Source organism: Idiotropiscis lumnitzeri, chromosome 11 (assembly GCF_059441095.1).
Source record: "Idiotropiscis lumnitzeri isolate Australia: NSW breed Sydney's pygmy pipehorse chromosome 11, RoL_Ilum_1.0, whole genome shotgun sequence".
Taxonomy (NCBI): domain Eukaryota; kingdom Metazoa; phylum Chordata; class Actinopteri; order Syngnathiformes; family Syngnathidae; genus Idiotropiscis; species Idiotropiscis lumnitzeri.
The window spans coordinates 3,804,237-3,822,252 of record NC_142401.1 but is presented as its reverse complement, the minus strand read 5'-3'; the positions used below and the strand labels follow the sequence as shown (position 1 = coordinate 3,822,252).

Sequence of the window (18,016 nt, the reverse complement as noted above, 5' to 3'; positions counted from 1 at the left end):
TCAATTTTAATGATGTTTTATTCCTTTTTAATCCAGTGAGTTTTAATTATTTTTTAGAACAGGTTTCTTGTTTTTTTTTTCCCTCAAATGCTTTATTTTTGCGTATTTTTAATTAGTTTTAGTTTTAGTTTTTTTTTGTTTTGTTTTTTTTAAATATGGAGTATTTGTTGTGTGCAAGATACTAAAGCGTGACTAAGTATTTAATAAAATAAAGTAAACTACAAATCTGAAACGGACAAAAACCAATGCCAAAATAAATATATTTAAAATGGCCCTTCGAAAGCTCGTGTATGACATTAATTGACAAAGCTGAAAAAAAAACACACAATTTATATTGAATTTCGGAAACCGAAATGTGTCATTTTTAGCACCAAGTAGCCCCGCCCCGACTCATCAGACAATTTGGTAACAGAAAGTAGTCATTTCGGTGTCCGAGCAAACATGTCCCCAAACAAGACTAGACTTGTGCCGTCCCGAAAAGGAACTTCCAAAACTCTTACTCATAATTGCCGCTAATATCTCGCAGATCATTTTGATACCACGCAACAATTTGCTTGCTAGAATCGCTTGAAGCTCCACCATTAATGTAATTTTGAGCGTCGCTTTTCTTCCTCGATGTTTTTGACACTGTTGTCGCAAAAAAATACAACCATGTGTTCGAGAGCGATTGTAAAAGATTTGTAATCAAGGAGCCGAATGCAACAGAAACAATAATTTTCAGTCCGACAAACTTCATTCCTTTCATCAAAGTAATCATGTTCTTTTGGATCGATCTCTCGTATCTTGCTTGGCCGCCATTCGTCCCTTCATGTTGCGCATTCTTGTGCTCCGTCCTTTCTCACAGTTAATAAGAGCTGATCACAAAGATCTCTTTAGTGCAACAATGCAGCGTCTTCCACGGTGGCATTCAATAAGAAGGCTTCCTCTTTTATGTAGATGAGTGGCATTCTCCGTGCTTGTCACCCTTGCATGTTTTCAGAAGAGTATGTCCTGCCTGTCATTGTACATACAATGTCCACCCAATCACAAGATGGATTTTCAATGGAAAAGGCTCCCTTCTCCGCCTTAATCCGATTTGCAGCCTATTTGTATGGCTTATAAAAGCCTTTAGTCTGCCGCTTGGGTTGCTTGTGTTCCACCCCCCCCCCACCCCATTCACGTTTTTTTTTCACATCATAGATCTTGGCGACAGATGACATGAGGACGGAGAGAGAAAGTGCAGACGAAGGATTAGGACAAAACTGACGCAGCCACAGAAAACAAAATGCAGACGGGAGAATATACAAGCACCATTTTGTAATTTTGGCTTTCGGTGATCAATGTGCGCCGCTTGAATGCGCATTGGTCAAGCAGGGAACTAAAATATAATTTATTAAAAAAGTCATTCATTGCCATTGACGTGTATATCCGCCCAAAAGTACATTCGTTTTACCAAGGGTGGCAATGAATGAGTTAATTAAAGCAAACCTAAAGGCATGCCATCTGGGGGCGAATAAACAAACACACAAAAGATGAACAGCCGAGGTGATTTTTGCTCTCATCCGCCGTCCGTCCGTCCTTCTCGGAAAATCAGTCACTCTTGCATGTGGGCTTCAAAACTGACAACATCCAGGGGAGGACCGAGTGATAATTCCATCAGATATCAGAGCTGAATTGAAGCGAGTATGAAGAGGCAAAAATTGAAAGCAATCACATGACACATCTGTTTAAACGCAGTGGGTGCATTTTAGCACTTGATGTTTCGTCATTCATCAACAGTTCCCATTTTGGAGCACCGCTGCGTTGGGAATGAGTAATTACACTCCTGCACCGCACGCTTCCTCTGGCCACCGTGTACGACTCGCACTCAGCTCTAGGTGACATTAGCGCTTTGGGACATCAATTTGTGTTGAATTAAATGAACAAAGTTTATTTGGGACTCATTAGTGGAGAAGAGTCATTCATTTGGATCAGAGTGAGAATAAATATGAATGTCAGGGCAAGCCCAGAGCGACGCAGATTCTAAAAGCAGCGAGCACAAATATTAAATTGGTCCGCTGTTGTATCGTAACTTCGTTGGGGAAAAAGATTGCAAGGAAAATGACGGTTGAAGTGATCTTGTTTAAAAAAAAAACAAATAATAATAAAAAAAAAAATATATATATATATATATATATATATATCTATATATATATTGTATATAATTTTTATCACACATAAATGACCTACAGTGTACCATACACTAGGGCTGAACAATTTTAGGAAAAAAAGACCTATTACTGTTTATATCTCAAAACTCAGGACTCTGTAGTGCAAAAATTATTGATGAGATGATAAATATCTAATATACGTTTTTTTTTTTTTGTTTGTTTTTTTTTTATCTAATATTCGTTTGACGTCGAACCGCTTCGTCATGATGACGTCAGCCATTTCCGTGTTCCGGTCTGAGAGCGTCTGCTAAATTGCTAATGTAGCCGTCGTTTTATTTTATGTCTTGATACAAAATACAAAATGTATGTTTGTCGCTTCCGGGACTGCTGGCGACTGTATGATGCTTTTTTTTTTTTTTTTTAAATCCGTATCTCGGCTGGTTTGAGTGATTTGCTTCGTTTGCGTGGGGCACAAGAGCCCTTTAAAAAATAATTTCAAAATCACGTCGTCTCAGATCGCGATTTCAGTCCCAAAAAACGATACACACACACACTCACGTTTTATCATTTGATCCTCTGATAGCATTGTGATAATCAGATGATCTTCAAAAGGGTTCGTCCCTGTAATGGGCGGTAAATCTCTTTGCACCTGTATTGCATTTTGACAAACGTGTACGGTGGCATGAAGCTTTTTTTCCCTCCTCCTCCCCTGATGGATAGTGACTCAGTAATTTGGCAGGATAGCCCGAAAAGAATAGAGCCAAAATAAAAAAAAAAAAAAAACGGACTGCCAGTGGAATCAGCAGAGACGAGCCTCGAGATAATGTTTCATTAGCTTCGGCATTCGTCACTTGGCCCGGCATTCCTCTCAAGCTGTAAGCCTTCTGTCTGCTCCTGTCAGGTAGAGCGAGCTGCTGCAGTGCAAGGGACACCGAGGTTAGTGCAAAAAAAAAAAAAAAAAAAGCTAGGCCGAGGAAATAAATGGAGATGGAAGTGAATCAGCACCGCATCACTCATTGCGATATGTCTTATTAGGAGACAATGCTTTTATATTTGCCGAGTGAGGGCAAACCGGTCCGAATGAGAAGCTCCACCCACAGCTGCACTCCGCAAAGTGAAAGTTTCAGCAACTCCCATAGATAGGGTTTAGATCAATGCTATGTCACTTCTTTGGCATTCTTGGATATTTTAGGACAAATGTTTTGGGTCATTATCCTGTTGGAGGACTACAGGATGACCTGCGACTGATTGCAAGTTTCCGTTATCGGGTAACACATTTCACCCCTGAATGCCTTTAATAGCCTTGGAGATTCATTGGAATGATTGCTCCCCCTATATGTTGTTAGTGGTATGGCAGGCGCATGGATTGTTCACTGATTGATGCGCGAATCAGGTTTAAATGGACATCTGACAGGGAAGTCGAGGCTTTTTGCTCTACACATAGACGGGACGATCATTTAGTTTTTCAACAACTTACACTTAAAACGCTCACTTCCCGTTGACAACAGACATTCATTTCTCAAGCTATTATTCATTTGGAAGAGCAAATCCTTTTGGGAATTTTTTGGGATCACAATAAACATCCATTGGATTTTTTTACATTACCAAAGATTTTTTCCGACAGATTCCTGTGAAGTGTGTCTGAAAACTTTTAACCCCGATTTGGCCGGTTTATGGTTTGGACATTAAAAACCGAAACACCTCCAACGAAGTTTACCAATGATGGCCAAGACTAAAAATACCATTGAAACGAAACTGGACCTTACTACAACCTAAAAACCGTTCAAGTATGGTGTAAAAAAAATCAACTCACAAAATGCCAGCTCCGTAGCGTGCTGCAAATGCCATCACGTCAAGTACATATTGATATAACAAGCGCGTTGCACATTTAAATTCTGCCATTGATAGTGCATAAAAGGCCACTAAGTGGAGTCATACAGGAGCTCTGCAAACACCTCCGTGTTCTCTGAAAGGTCAAATAATAATGGGAATATTTGAGGTAAGAGCAATACTTATGATTGGCTGACAGACGGAGTTCGACGCTTCTCACCTAACCGGCTAAATAAAATTCATAGCAGGAGAGTTGAAACGACTGGAAAGTCAAACCAGGAGTGCGGATCAACTTGTCAATGTGCGGCTCTTGACACAAAAGCAAACATTCTTGGCAAGACTCTTCTAAAAGAAAATAAAAAGCGGAGTGTAAATAGTTGCCTTTAATTTCTTGTTCCGGGGGCGTGGGGGGGTGAATAGAAGATTTGATAAAAGCAACAAGTGTGACCTCACTTTGAATGAGGTGACGGTTGTTGTTTTAGACTTCTGGGAGGAGGCGTGGCCAGATTGCCCCGGAAGGTCAATAAAGAGAATTGGCGAGTAGGGAAGCTGAGGGATGAGGCTGGCAACAAACAAAGCCTGGCATTTTGTCCACCCCTCGACCCCCACCCCCCCACCCCTCGCACCCGCCCTCCTTGGGGAGCCTGAGATGAATGTCGCTCTCCAGGAGCACAACTCGGTCAAAGCCACTGAGCTTGGCTTTGCGTTTATCTGAATAACAAGTAGAATGAGGCAAAGAAAGCGGAACACAAAGTGTATCCGAGGACGCGTTCACATTATCTTGGCTGGATTGTCTTGGCGCAACGTGGGCCGGTGTCGCCGTTTAAGCGAACGGGTTGATCTTACTTAGGGTTGTTATCTCGTCCGGTGGAGTTCTTGTCGCAGGCTTGGAGCCGACACGCTTCTGTCGCAAAAGACGCCGGACGCTTAACCTTCACCTGCTCCAACATGCTTGGATCAGTTTCTTCACCTCGCCGTGGCTCTGGACTGCCAAGTCGTTTCAAATCCTCCATCCTTGCTATCTCATCTTCCTGTTTTCTTATTTCGCTTAATCTCCGTTCGTCTACTTACCGGCGCATGCCTCCACCTTTCTAAATTACACCTGCTACTTGGCAATTTCCTTTCGTTGTTTTTTTCTTTCTTTATCCTTTTGAAATATTTTTAGATTTTACTCATTTTTTCTATATTTTTCTACTTTATTTGAAACCAAATAAGAAAATGTTGACATTATGTCTCTACATTGTGGATTTTCTATATTGTGAGTAGAGTACGGGAAGCGTTTTTTTTTTTTTAACTATTTAATCGCAAGAAAATTCTGTAATTAATCGCGATTAATCGCATTTTTTTCTACTATTTTTCGTGAAGCTTTTAACTGGTATTTACTTGAATAATATCTTGGAATGAATGTAAACTCGCCCAATATGATGTGTATTTTAAATCAAAGACTGTTCTAATCGCTTTCTTTGACCCTTGAATCCGATCTAAATTGGAGTAATCTTGACCGGAATCTTTCTTCGAAACGTTTCTCCAAACTGCTCACACACTCCAGCAGTGTCGCTTTGCAAGGCCCGGTGGTAACTTGAGCACGGTGTTTTGTTCTGAGATGATGTACAGCTAATATGGTACAGTCTTTAAATTTGGCTTTGCAAGATATGCTAATTAATTTTTGGAATTAAATAAAACTGAGTTAACTGAGTTAAAATATTTAACCGCGTGAATTTTTAAAAAAATGAATCTTGACTCGACGCTTTAATTTTGACAGCCCGATTTTTTTTTTTTAAACTGTCCTTTCATACAGTGTACGCTACTTTATTTATTATCTACTATTTATAATCCATCCATTTTCATTAGCGCTTGTCCTCATTAGAGTCACGGGTGAGCTTGGAGCCCATCGCAGCTGCCAGTCAGTTCATTGCCAAAGGCCACAAGACAAATAACCATCGACACTCGCATTCACTATTAAAGACATTTAAAAAAAACGTTTCGCTTAAGCCGCCATGCATGTTTCGGGGTTGTGTGCGGCAGCCATTTTGCACACGCCACGTCCATCCAGGACCTCAAACTTATGATGCTGGGAAGTGATGTCCAGCGGTCGGATGTTGTTGTTATGAGGATTTCTCGGTCGTGCTGCACACCTGTCCGCGCCACGGTTTCGCTGCAGCCCCCCCTGGTCCCCCCACCCCATGCCCCCACCTTGCAGACGCACGCCTGTTAGCGCTAGCGGTGAACAAGCACTTTAGCCTGCCTAAGAACAGGTGATCCTTCACAGATGGAAGATGCCATCCCCGAGAGAGTTCACGCTCTATCGTTTGCATCTTTGGCTCATAAATCTTTTATAAAGGATGTCAGTTTTGCTTACACAAAAGGGATGAAAATGCCCCACAGGACCAAGATGGAGTGCAGGTACAAAAGGCTTTATTGGGTTGCGTGTCTGCATTCTTGTGGGGGGGGAAGGGGGGGGGGGCTAACTTTTAATTCGGAGCAATGTTGTTGGTTCGACTGGAATGTCCCCTATTGCCTATAAATTGTAGTTTAACTATTCAAGTGCAAATGAGTGGTTGCAAATGTCCTCACAAAGCGGTTGCAGTTTATTAAATCTCACTGACATGTTTACGCGCACATTTGCGTAAAATGGTGACGTAGCCCGAGTCCAAGAAGTTACTTCGCTTTTGTGCGTCTTATTCACAGCACGGTGGTCGACTTGTTAGCACGATGGCCTCACAGTTTGGAGGTACGGGGTTCGATTCTGGCTTCGGCCTTCCTGTGTGGAGTTTGCATGTTTTTCGTGGCTTTTCTCCGGGTATTCCAATTTCCTCCCACATTCGAAAAACATATATGGTGGGTTGATTGCACACTCTAAGTTGCCCCCAGGTGTGTTTGTTTGTCTTTGTGTGCCCTGCGATTGGCTGGCAGCCAGTTCAGGTTGTACCCCGACTACTGCCTGAAGATAGTTGGGATAGGCTCCAGCACGCCCTGCGACCCTCATCAGGAAAATTGGCTAAGATAATGGATGGAAGTTTTTGTCTTGAGTTCAACAAGACATTTAAAAAGTGAGTGTCCAATCAACCTGCTATGCGTGTTTTTGGAATGTGGGAGGAAATCAGAGTACCCGGAGAAAAGCCACGAATAACATGCAAACTCCACACAGGAAGACCAGAGCTGGAATCGAACCCACGACATATTCACTCTGAGGTCATCGTGCTAACCAGTCGTCCACCGTGCCGCCAAAATAGAAACCATACTCTCCAAAAAAAAAAAAAAAAAAAAAATCACCCAGACACATTCAACCGCCGTGAACGGAATTAGCTTATCACCACATAACAACAAACGACTTCCTCTCTGAATCTGGATTGATGTTGTTATGCGCAAGTTGAATATTACAGCTCATTGTGAACATGTACAGATTCGGCTTCTTGGGTTTCCAACAAACCGCTGAATAAAAAACGCTTCAAAGTCGCTGCTCGTGCTCCTTCCGTAAATGTCAATGTGCATTTGTGCTTGAAGAAAGCCATTGGGTGCTTGCTGATAAGTTCCGCCACCCCGAAGCCATTGTTGCCATGTAATTGTATTTGCACAGCTTACCTGTTTGCTGAGGGAGTGATTCTGGCTCTGTAAATCAAATTATGTGTTTTATTCCGCCTCTAATGAGCGATTTAACGATATGAGTGTGCTGGGCTAATGCCAACCGACGGCCATAAGGAAACAACGTCCCACTCAGGCTGCCTCGCCAGCCAAATGGGTGCCATTATTGGTCGTGTTCTGCATGAGCGGAGATGATGAACAGGAAAATAGTCACCGCGTCGTCTGTTTGTTTCTTCACTTTTCAGCTCACTGACTCCTTCAGCCTCGCGCTCGTTCTCGTCTTGAGCTATTCATTGCCCCCCGCCCCCCTTTTTTTTTTTTTTTTTTTTTTACACAATGTCATTTCAGCAGGGTTTCTTCTGTGAAATGATTGGTTAAAGTTGAATTCGCTCAAAACTGATTTTTTGTTTTTTTTGTTTTACAGTGACGTTTCAGCAGGGTTTCTTCTGTGAAATGATTGGTTAAAGTTGAATTCGCTCAAAACTGATTTTTTGTTTTTTTTGTTTTACAGTGACGTTTCAGCAGGGTTTCTTCTGTGAAATGATTGGTTAATTTTGAAGTGGTTGTGTTTTTTTTTTTATTTTAATTTACCAGCAAGTGATCAATTTAACCGTTTTATAAGTAGAAATATACACATGGAAAAACTTAATGGACAGTGTGTCACCCACACCTATTTTTGATCAAATATAGTTTTTTTTTTCCTAGTGCACCTGAATTTTTTTTAAAAAAGGAAAATCAGGTTTGGGCCGAAAAATATTGAAACATTTTTTGCAATTTTATATTTTTTTTAATACTGTGTCCTCGTTTTTATATACATAGTAGCATCTCAACACATTTAGCAAACATTACTGAAAAAAAAAAATCAGACAATAAACCTGTAAATTAAAAAAATCAAAATGAAAAATTTTGACAGAAGACTATTATAAATTAATGGTATTCAGGGTTTGTACTGCATCCTGAACGTGGAAACAAACCTGCTTGATAAGCTTTTTAAGTCAGCACTAAACACAAGTTTCTCCCTCATTTCTGTCTGAAGGCAACAGGAAGTGGCCTACGAACATCTCCCCCCCCCCCCCCCCCTGTTGATTTGAAAGGCGAGTAAATGACAATCGATTGGCCAGCCGCAGAGTTCCGTGGCCCGCTAACTGCTAGTCTGGCAGAGAGGCTATTATTAGTATTGCTCAGCATGTCGTGCACGGATCAGGTAAGTGGCTGTCCCTGACAAATGCTGTTTGCCAGCTCACTCCATTATCTATGGGGAGCAGTACGACCGGCGAGTCTCTGTGCTAATATGCAAGGAAATGCTTATCAGATCATATTAAGAGGAGGCCCTTCCAGGGACCGAGGGATGTAATTGTTTTTGACAAGCCTCAGCCCCAGAGCCGTGAACCCTCCAGAGAGGAAATGGAGGCTCCGGATAAAGGCGGAGTGGGGCACAAGCGTTCTATTGGTTAGCCGTCAATTTGGGGCTCTTTTAAATATACAGCAAGCGGCTCGCCACGATCTGCCGATGGAGGGGTTAGCTGGTTTCACACTGAAACTGAAGCTTGCTTTCATATATGCGGCTGTATCGCCTTTGAAAATATTTCGGCGGATGGATGAATGAGGAGAGGCGGCGAAAGTGCTCAAGAGGAGACACCAGGAGTGAAAAGTTTTTTTAGATTATTGTTATATGTTGTAGTTTTGCAAAAGGGCAGGACATTTACATAGACTTTGTATTTGGGATACTTTTGAATGTGAGGTCATTTGGACAAACTGTATTTTCTGCCATAAGCACAAATGTATGCAAGCTAGCTAGCTAATGGACATGGAAATTTCTTGAATATTTATTTTTCACACTTTATCAACTCTATTTAATTAGTAGGCGGCACGGTGGAGGACTGGTTAGCACCTCACATTTCAGAGTACAGGGTTGGCCTTCCTGTGTGTTCTTTGTGGGTTTTCTCCGGGTATTCTGGTTTCCTTCCACATTCCAAAAACATGCATTGCTTGATTGATTGAACGCCAAATTGTCCCTAAGTGTGATTGGGAGCGCGGATTGTTGTTTGTCTGTGCCCTGCCGTTGGCTGGCAACCAATTCAGGGTGCACCTCGCCTCTTGCTCAAATTCAGCTGGGATAGGCTCCAGCACCCCCACGACCCTCGTGAGGGGGAGCAGATCACATAATGGCTGGATATTTGAGATTTGCAAAAATCCAAGTTATTCCTTTTTCAGCTGTTAATTTGTATATTAATTCTCATGGGAATTTTCGCACTTATGAGATTTGTGTTAGTTAACAGACATCCTTTCACGTATATTCTGATTTTGATTATCGGACTCACATATGGCAAGTGCACGTCCTGACTCGACTGGCACGTGCCAACGTTGTCAACAATGATGTCACACGTGCCGTGTCATGTAGGAAGCAAAATGCATGCCTATGAATTACTCTCAACTGCTTTTCAAAGCAGCTCCGAACTTTTTTTTTAGCAGGCAATGAAGATGCAGAGGAAGAGGCATGCGAGGGCAAACAATTTTATTTTGGCGTTCTGATGAGCCTGCTGTCGCAACTTGGTGACAAATGTCAAGAGTGTGATTGCATGATTTCTGACACTTTGGCTCACATTAATCAAGCGGGAACAGATTGGATACAATGACTCGGTTTGTGCTGTTCCGCGTTGAGAAAACATCCGGTGCTGACGATAAATTGGCTGGTAAAATCTGAAAACTAGAACCTTTGTCAAATGAGTTTGACACCATCTTTCTTTAATGTGTGTTTATTTAACAAGAATTTATTTTGCCAACTGTTTTTATCACGGCCCAGTTGCATTTTTTTACATCGTTGTAACCTGAATTTACAAGTCAGAACACTTCTATTGTATTTATCACCGGCCTACGCTAAAATAGTTGTAAAGTCATTTACGGAAAATATGTGATAAACAATTATTGGCTATAAATACGATTCATTCGAATTAAAACGGTTACGATCAAAGCTAAAAACGTTTTACTTTGTGCAAGTTAGTAAATTTCATCGAGTTCACAGCCGTGAAACACAAAACTGAAACAGTGGACCCCCCCGAACGGCTCAGATTAGTTCGCCTGTCACTAAACTATACATTTTTCCACATTTCTATAAACTTCTTTGTTTGTCAAAACCAAAAAAAAAAAGAAAACCAAAACAATCTGGTCGGTGGGACTGAATCCACATGAAAGCTGTCGCCTCCGGGGGAGATGGGTTTGCTAATTGCTACGGTTTTACTGGCTATTGTACACTTAAATAGAGAGTTTTTGTGACAAAAAAAAAGGGGGGGGGGCGCGAAAGCAATTGTTGGCTTTGACAGAAATGGGGGAATGGGTACATGTTTTGGAAGATTGCACATAAACGCTGTTCCAGGTGTAGTTGTAGCTGTTGCCCATTTACACTAGAATGGAAACAGCGGGGGCCCGCAGTGCAAGAGAGAAAAAAAAAAAACATGAGCGCGAGACAGAGCAGGAGATGCAGTGGATGAACATGACATCTCCAAAATGAGACCGAGTCTCCAAGAAAGTCGAGTGGCGAACGCACGCAAATGTTTGGGCTGCAAATACGACGTCAGCACAGCATTAGCGACTGCATGCTAAATAAGTTTTATTCTCCATTAGGGCTGTGTATCGGTTCCAATTTACAAAATCGATTCAATATACCTTCGATTTTCGATTCACAAGTCACCTTGATTGATTTTCGATTCAATCAAGGATTTCACGCACGGCCAGTTTTCCTTTGGTATGGAAGGCGTTCTCAGAAGAAGCAATGCTGCATTTCGTACAAACTTCTTAACAAAATATGAATATTTATAAGAATTTAAGCCAATGCTATCCACTTTGTCCGTTTTATTGAACATGACCTGATCAAAACAATAAATACATGCCGTCATGCATGTTGGCGCTGACTTCACTGCTTCCGCCATTTTGTTTTGATATGCTATTTTTGCATAGCGACAAGGTGTCGTGTGACGCCGTGTTAATTTATGGGGAAAATGACGTTATTAAAAGTATCAATATATGGCTTTATGAATCAATATCAGGCTCTGTAGAAGTAAACTCGATTCAACTCGATATATCGGTATTTTTTGTTAGGGTTTTTTTTTTTTAATTTTTTCATACACTTAACAAAATATCCAATATATCTCTAAAAATCAAACTACCTGTGTAAACAAAGTACACACTGTACCTGATTGGAGTCACCAAGTTCTCATGCAGAAGGGCCAGCGAGCACTCTTGAAGTACGCATTGTGACAAACAGCGTGACAGCCACCATTTTCAGTCCATTAAAATCAACTCTCATATATTTGTGGCGAATTCAAAGCTGCTGATTAGCTCCACTTTTAATCGTACATTCTTCTACCACGCAGTACAGTTCTTCAAGGCTCTGTTATATTCCATTTCTTCTTCCAAAGGTTGTCAAGGGCTTGATAACAACCGATTCAAACTGGTATTTGACACCCCTCGAGGGCTACCAAGCGCGGTGGTAGAAAACGCTAGAATGTGAGGAGCATGCAATTCTGACCTGCCAGTGTGTTGATTTCCTCTTGGTTGGATTAATTGCTGGGTTTCGTCGCGTTGGAAATGAGGATGCCAAATCAGTTGGGTTACAAAATGTACTGGCAAATAAAACCCGCTCGGTGGGAAACATGAATTTATTATTTGTTGCTTTAATCTGCCAAGTTAGCGTGTTTGTGTTCGAAAACATTCAAAGTGAAAATGAAAGTTGCTCACCAGCGATCAGAGGGAAGCAGCTCGTGTTATCGTCTTTATTTTCCCTTATCGTAGCTTCGAGAACAATTTGTGATTTATCTCCTTAAATTTGATGTTGAAATCGGAACAATGCGTTTTTGTGTCGATTTTCAAAGTCACCTTTTTGGGCGAAAATGGCCAAAAAATGTCACTCGACGTCTTCATTTCTCAGAGTTGACATCGAGACAAAAGACACGCCGTCTCATCGCCGAGATCTGAAGCCAATTTAATAGCTGTCATGTCCCCGCTAAAATCAGAGCGTTAATTACACCTTATAAAAAGCCTGTCATGTTTCATAATCCCGCAAGCGGCAACAATTCAAACTCAATCAACCAATTAGATCCGCCATCGAATTAGCACACCGTCGATCTGTAATTGAACGCTGGCGCGGGGCGGGCGCAAGGTTGCCAATTTAAACATGTTTATTATTCCCATCTAGATCTCATATCTGACCTTGAAGCTTGCGAGTCTCATTCTTCCTCCTTTCGGCTTGTTGTGAAGGAGTTAGCGATCTGCCAGAGGACGAGCGCCTTTTGAGATGCAGATCACGTCTGCTCGCCGTTAGCCGGCGGGCAGCTCCGGAGCCGACGAGTGCTCACACATCTGACCTGCTTGGTTTTTGTTTGTTCTCGTTCCTTCTCCCCACCGACACGGAGCCATTTATTTCCCGTGTGCCTCGTTGTCATGAATGGACGCATCTCGCTCTTGAACGGCGAGAGAAAGAAAAAATATTTTCTCTTTAGACCGATACTTTTTAAAAAAAAAAAATTTCTTTGCTTGGTGAAAGTTGGAGAGGCTGCTAGAGTTCAGATTAAAAAAAAAATACTTTTCAACACCAAATTCATACTCGGCAATACGGCTGATAAAAGCAAAACAATGCGCATGTGGGAAAAAAAAAACAAACTGTAGGTGCTACGACATTTTAAAATGCATGAAAGCGGAAGGACCGAATTGATTTAATCGGAGAAGCTATCGACCACCAAGTATATTTTAAAACAAACACTTTGGACAAGCAATGTCTCTTCTAAACCAAACAATATACATTCGACTCAAAAAAAAAAAAATCTGCTGTAGGTGCTGTGACATTTAAAATGTGTAGGAGGGAATTAATCTAATGGCAACGAGATTATACGTTGCAGTTTTTACCCACCTGAGACGGAGATTGCGGTTTCCCTTCCGCCGCATTCGGAAAAAAAGCATGCTCAGAGGCTGGAAGGAATGGACTGGGAAGGTCAGTAAATGTGAAGTGCACACGGGCAGAAAAATGAGACGAGAATCAGATGGAGCACGAAGACTCATCACCTGGTATAACTTGAACGGTGGAGGCAAGGTATGGATTAGAAAAATGCCATGTGGAGGTTCGGGGAAATTGGCTAATTAAGTTGATTAAAAATTGATAATAATATAAATTGGATTCTTTATGTTGTAAGACTTCGACTACGTCAACGATAAACCGATCACGCAATGGAAATGACATTTACGCAAAGACGAAATTTGGCCAAAAAGACTTCCAAAAATCGCAACACCGTGCGATGGCCGCTGTTCTGCCGCCATCCATCATATTGTCATCAATCTGATTTTTTTTTTTTTTTTTCCGCACGTCGATGGAGTCCAACAACAAATGGCATTATACACTACGGTGACGTGAGTTTAGCCTGTTTTTCTCCCTTTTCTTTTTTTTTTTTTATCCGAGTCGCTCAAGAGGACTTTTGAACTACACACTTGTATATTCCTTTGAGAAGCAAAAGCGGCGCTGAATGTGATCCAACAATGCGGTGATGCTAAGTGTTCGAGCAACTTCACTACAATAGGGCTTAACAAGACGACATTTTATTTTGGATTAGCGCCGCCAAAGACCTTGTACTAAGCCAAACGACAAACTTATGTCATGGCTGGATTGGCGAAGCAAAGAAGCATGACAAGAAACAGAAGAAAGCAAACAGGACAGGAAGTGAGAGGCATTCGCTTTGCCTTTGACCTGGTCTGAAAATATCATTTTTGGTCATTTTAAAGTTGCACAGTAAGACTTTGACTTTGTGACTTTGAAAATCCGAATCTATTTTGCTGTCTCAAGTGCATTCAGGTCTTTGTATGCACACAAAAGGACCAAAAAAAAAATCTTATTTTACATTGGATGGTTTAGCAAAGAGGAAGAAAGTCAACTTCAGGTGACAGGACTGAAGAAAAGCAGTGTGAGTTTAACGCAAATTGTCGGGCCTGATTTATTAAAGGTTTGCATGTGCAAAAACAGACCCAAACGTGATTGCTCGGGCAAACAGATGTGAAAGCTGACCTACTGAGCGGGCGCACCCGAGATTGCGTCTTGCAAATGGACGGAATTGCAACACAGTTCATGCGTCTGCAAGGGACAGAGACGGACTGTGTGTAACGATGATTCCCGTTATCGTGCTAATGTGGGGACATTGGCAAAATCAGAATCAGGATGCCGTTTATTGTCATTGTATAGTAATAATTTAATTAAATATCAATTTTTTATTAATTAAATAAAAAATATTATTTTTATTAGAATATATATGATGTTGTATCAATATAATAGTCTTTGTTTCGATGCGCCTGCCAGAGGCCAACATGATGTGAACTCGGGTGAGTATTGTCCTTGATGATCTTGTGAGCTATGTTCTAAGGCACCGGGGGGTGTAGACGTCCGACAGGGGAATGGAGAGGGCAGTCGATAATCCTCTGTGCCGTTTTGACTGTCCTCTGGAGCGTCTGCCTCAGTGCAGCTGCCGTACCAGGTAGAGACTCAGTAAGTCTGCGGGCTCTCGATGGGAAAATGAAAGGCAATCGAGAAGATGACTGTTTTCGACTTGTGTGAATTTTGAAACGAAACAATATTCTTCTATTTCATAGTTTATACAGTAATGCAATTTTTGAATGGTCTGATTTGGAGCCGGCAACCGTGCGGTCGGTCGCGTTCCATATCACCTATGACACAACTGCTTTTAACACTCTATTGACTTAAGTCTTTGTCTCTGGGTCATTTGAGCACACTCCTACTATTGGCACTCGTCTCGCTCTGTGCATTTTTTTTTTAGAGTCTGCTGTTTTTTTAACGCAGTGCGGAGCCATTATAAAATATTAATATCTCCCGATACCAGACCGTCTTGTTTTAGAATCGATTCTCAAATCATAATTTAAAACTAGAATCCAAGCCATCGTTTTTGGATTTAATGACAGGCAATCAGAGAAATTGGGGCTGAGGAGGGTCATGCCTTGAGGTTTTGGCGCGTCCATGCCTTGCTCAAGGGTAGACCGGCAGTGCTCAAGATGCCAACTGTTGCCTCAAGCCACATGTCCCATTTTGTTTCCTTTTTTTGGTTTGTGGCAAATCCCCTTTTTTTTTTTTTTTTTCTTTTAGTCCTCAGCGGGTCTGTGACTTCTCGTGAATGCAGCTCATTGTTCTCTCATGATGTATGAAGAATACTAAATGTCTTCATGTCCAACATTTCCCGTTGCATAACCGCAGTGAATTAAAAAGATGTTACAAATTCCGAGCTTCTAAAGTCACGCATCGGAAACCGCAGGGCGGTTCTGAATGTCGTCTGCAGGAAGTCATTGTGATTTGATTTGCACCACAAATTCTTTGTCAATTTGCTAAATTCCTCTAAAATGTCTCATTCATGTTCCGTCAAGTTGGCGGGACCCTCGCGTCCTTTATACTGTGACCCTTTTCAGATTAGCCCTTAATATTTGGGTCGGAGGTCACTTCCCTTCCACTTTTTTGCGCAGTTGCCCATTCTCTCATGGATGAAATGAAAATCCCGTGTTGCATGGATAGATACTTGCCCACGTTCAACTCGGTCTGACGGCTTTTAATGGCCTGCTCGCTGCACTAAATAAAATATTGGGATAAGGCGAAAAGCGTCACTTTCTTAACGCCTTCATGGATTGAAATCTGGGGCTGTGCCGATATTTCGATATCGGTATGTATCGCGATAGTTGGGTGATCGATATCAATAGAAAATTGTATCGATAAATTATTGATGCAAAAAAAAAAAAACGGAGTAGAGTGGACCTATCACGGCCGAACTCGTCATCAAACTCGCTCCTATTTAGGAAAGTTAGCTAGCTGAGCTAGCGTGACTCAAAAACAAACAAAAAAAAAAAAACAGATGGCGAAAGGTCGACGTTCCGACCTACTTGATGAAACGGCCCTCGGTTCCATCACACATTTCAATTTTGAAATAACTTTGAAATAAACTTAAAATTAACTTTTAGAATAAATTAATTTCAAGATGTCACTCCGAGCCTGAAACAAGGCGGCTTGTTTAAATAATTGTGTATTTAATTTATACTTGAACAGAGTGTTTGCCTTTTTTTCTAGTTCATGTTCAAGGTTAAATGTTACATTTTAAAATAAAACTAATCAGAATTTTTCCCTTTTTTGTTTTCAATAATGACATAAATAAATAACATAATAATTTGATACAGATCGATATTAACCGATATGACATACTTGCATCACGATATCGTTTTCAGCCGTATCGCCCAACCCGATTGGAATCTAATTTTCCGTTTTGTGACAAGAGCAACAAAAGAATCGTGCGTTTATTTCATTGTTGATCCGCTAGTCCTGGGTGTCATTTATTTTTTTTTTCTTTACTGTACCTTTAATACTCCAAACAACATATTGACTGTGGTTTGAAGCCCGAGTCGAGCGATACGTGACTTGATTGCTCATGATGGATTACCTGAGGGCCCGGTTTGTGGAAATGTAAAGTGTTCAGTGGGGAACTGCAAACACGGGCAACGGAGCAGATCATTGGCGCCATCGGCCGAAAGCGCAGCGGTCAATTTAAATGTGAGAACCTTAATGTGGCGTCGAAAGCTTTTTCGCTGTTATTCACCGCCTGTTTCCAGGTCTCACTCTCTGCCCTTCTTTCCTTTTTACACCTTTCAATGAGCGCTCTGGAGGGGCCGCATTTAGCTCTGCTGACATGAACAATGGTACCATTGCCTCAGTCTCGCAAGAAGGAGCCGCCCGACAATTCACACTGATTGTTCCCAAATTGCCCGGCTGGGAGAATCACCTCTTCTGTTTGAAGCTTTAAAGTGCCTCGCTTTCCACCGGGGCAAGCTCCTCCAATTGGCACGGATTTGTCATTTTCTCAATCCACCCCTCCCTTTTGTTTTTAAGGGTGAGAGATTGGAAATGTGCGGGTAGAATATTGGTTGTGCTGCTCAAGAAAAATAGAACAGCGGAGAGGAGCGCTGCGGAGTCTTTATTCCGAGGCGGTATTCATCACACTCCGCCGCAATCTGCCGGGAGAAAATGAATTTTGTTATCTTGATGTGTTTACGTTGCTGTCAAAATATTGTTTGGACTGCCCCCAACGCCTCCGCCGTCAGCTTTCCATCACACCATATGTTTGTCACATTTGTGCCGTTCACAATTTACAACTGGGACCGTTAGTATCGGGGGGGGGGAATTTTGTTTCGGCACTCAATCACGCCACCCGTCGCTTCAAAGCTATAAGATCATTTTCAGCTCCAGAAGAATATTCCGAAATTTACCGTCACTTGCACACGCCTCCTCATGTGGGCTTCCCGTTGTCCTATTTTCATGGACTGTCCATCAACCTCAGGCTGATACTTACCTGACAAACAAAATCAAAAATGTCAAAATCATTTTGGATTATAGTAAAAACAAAAGCATCGTTGGTATGAGAGTATCATCGCCATGGCAACCACCAACTGACACC

At 41.6% G+C, this 18,016-nt stretch overlaps 1 protein-coding gene across 7 annotated transcripts in view; it reads left to right on the top strand.

The window, feature by feature from the left end:
* LOC148326806 (cadherin-4-like) overlaps positions 1–18,016 on the top strand; it is a 212,100-nt gene that overhangs the window by 92,774 nt on the left and 101,310 nt on the right. Inside the window, exon 1 of one of the 7 annotated variants that reach the window (XM_088309166.1) lies at positions 8,652–8,745. The exons of the other annotated variants lie outside the window; for them this stretch is intronic. The gene's annotated coding sequence lies outside the window, so the exon portion shown is untranslated. Of the gene's footprint in view, positions 1–8,651; positions 8,746–18,016 lie in introns of those variants that run through there. 7 annotated transcript variants of the gene reach the window in all.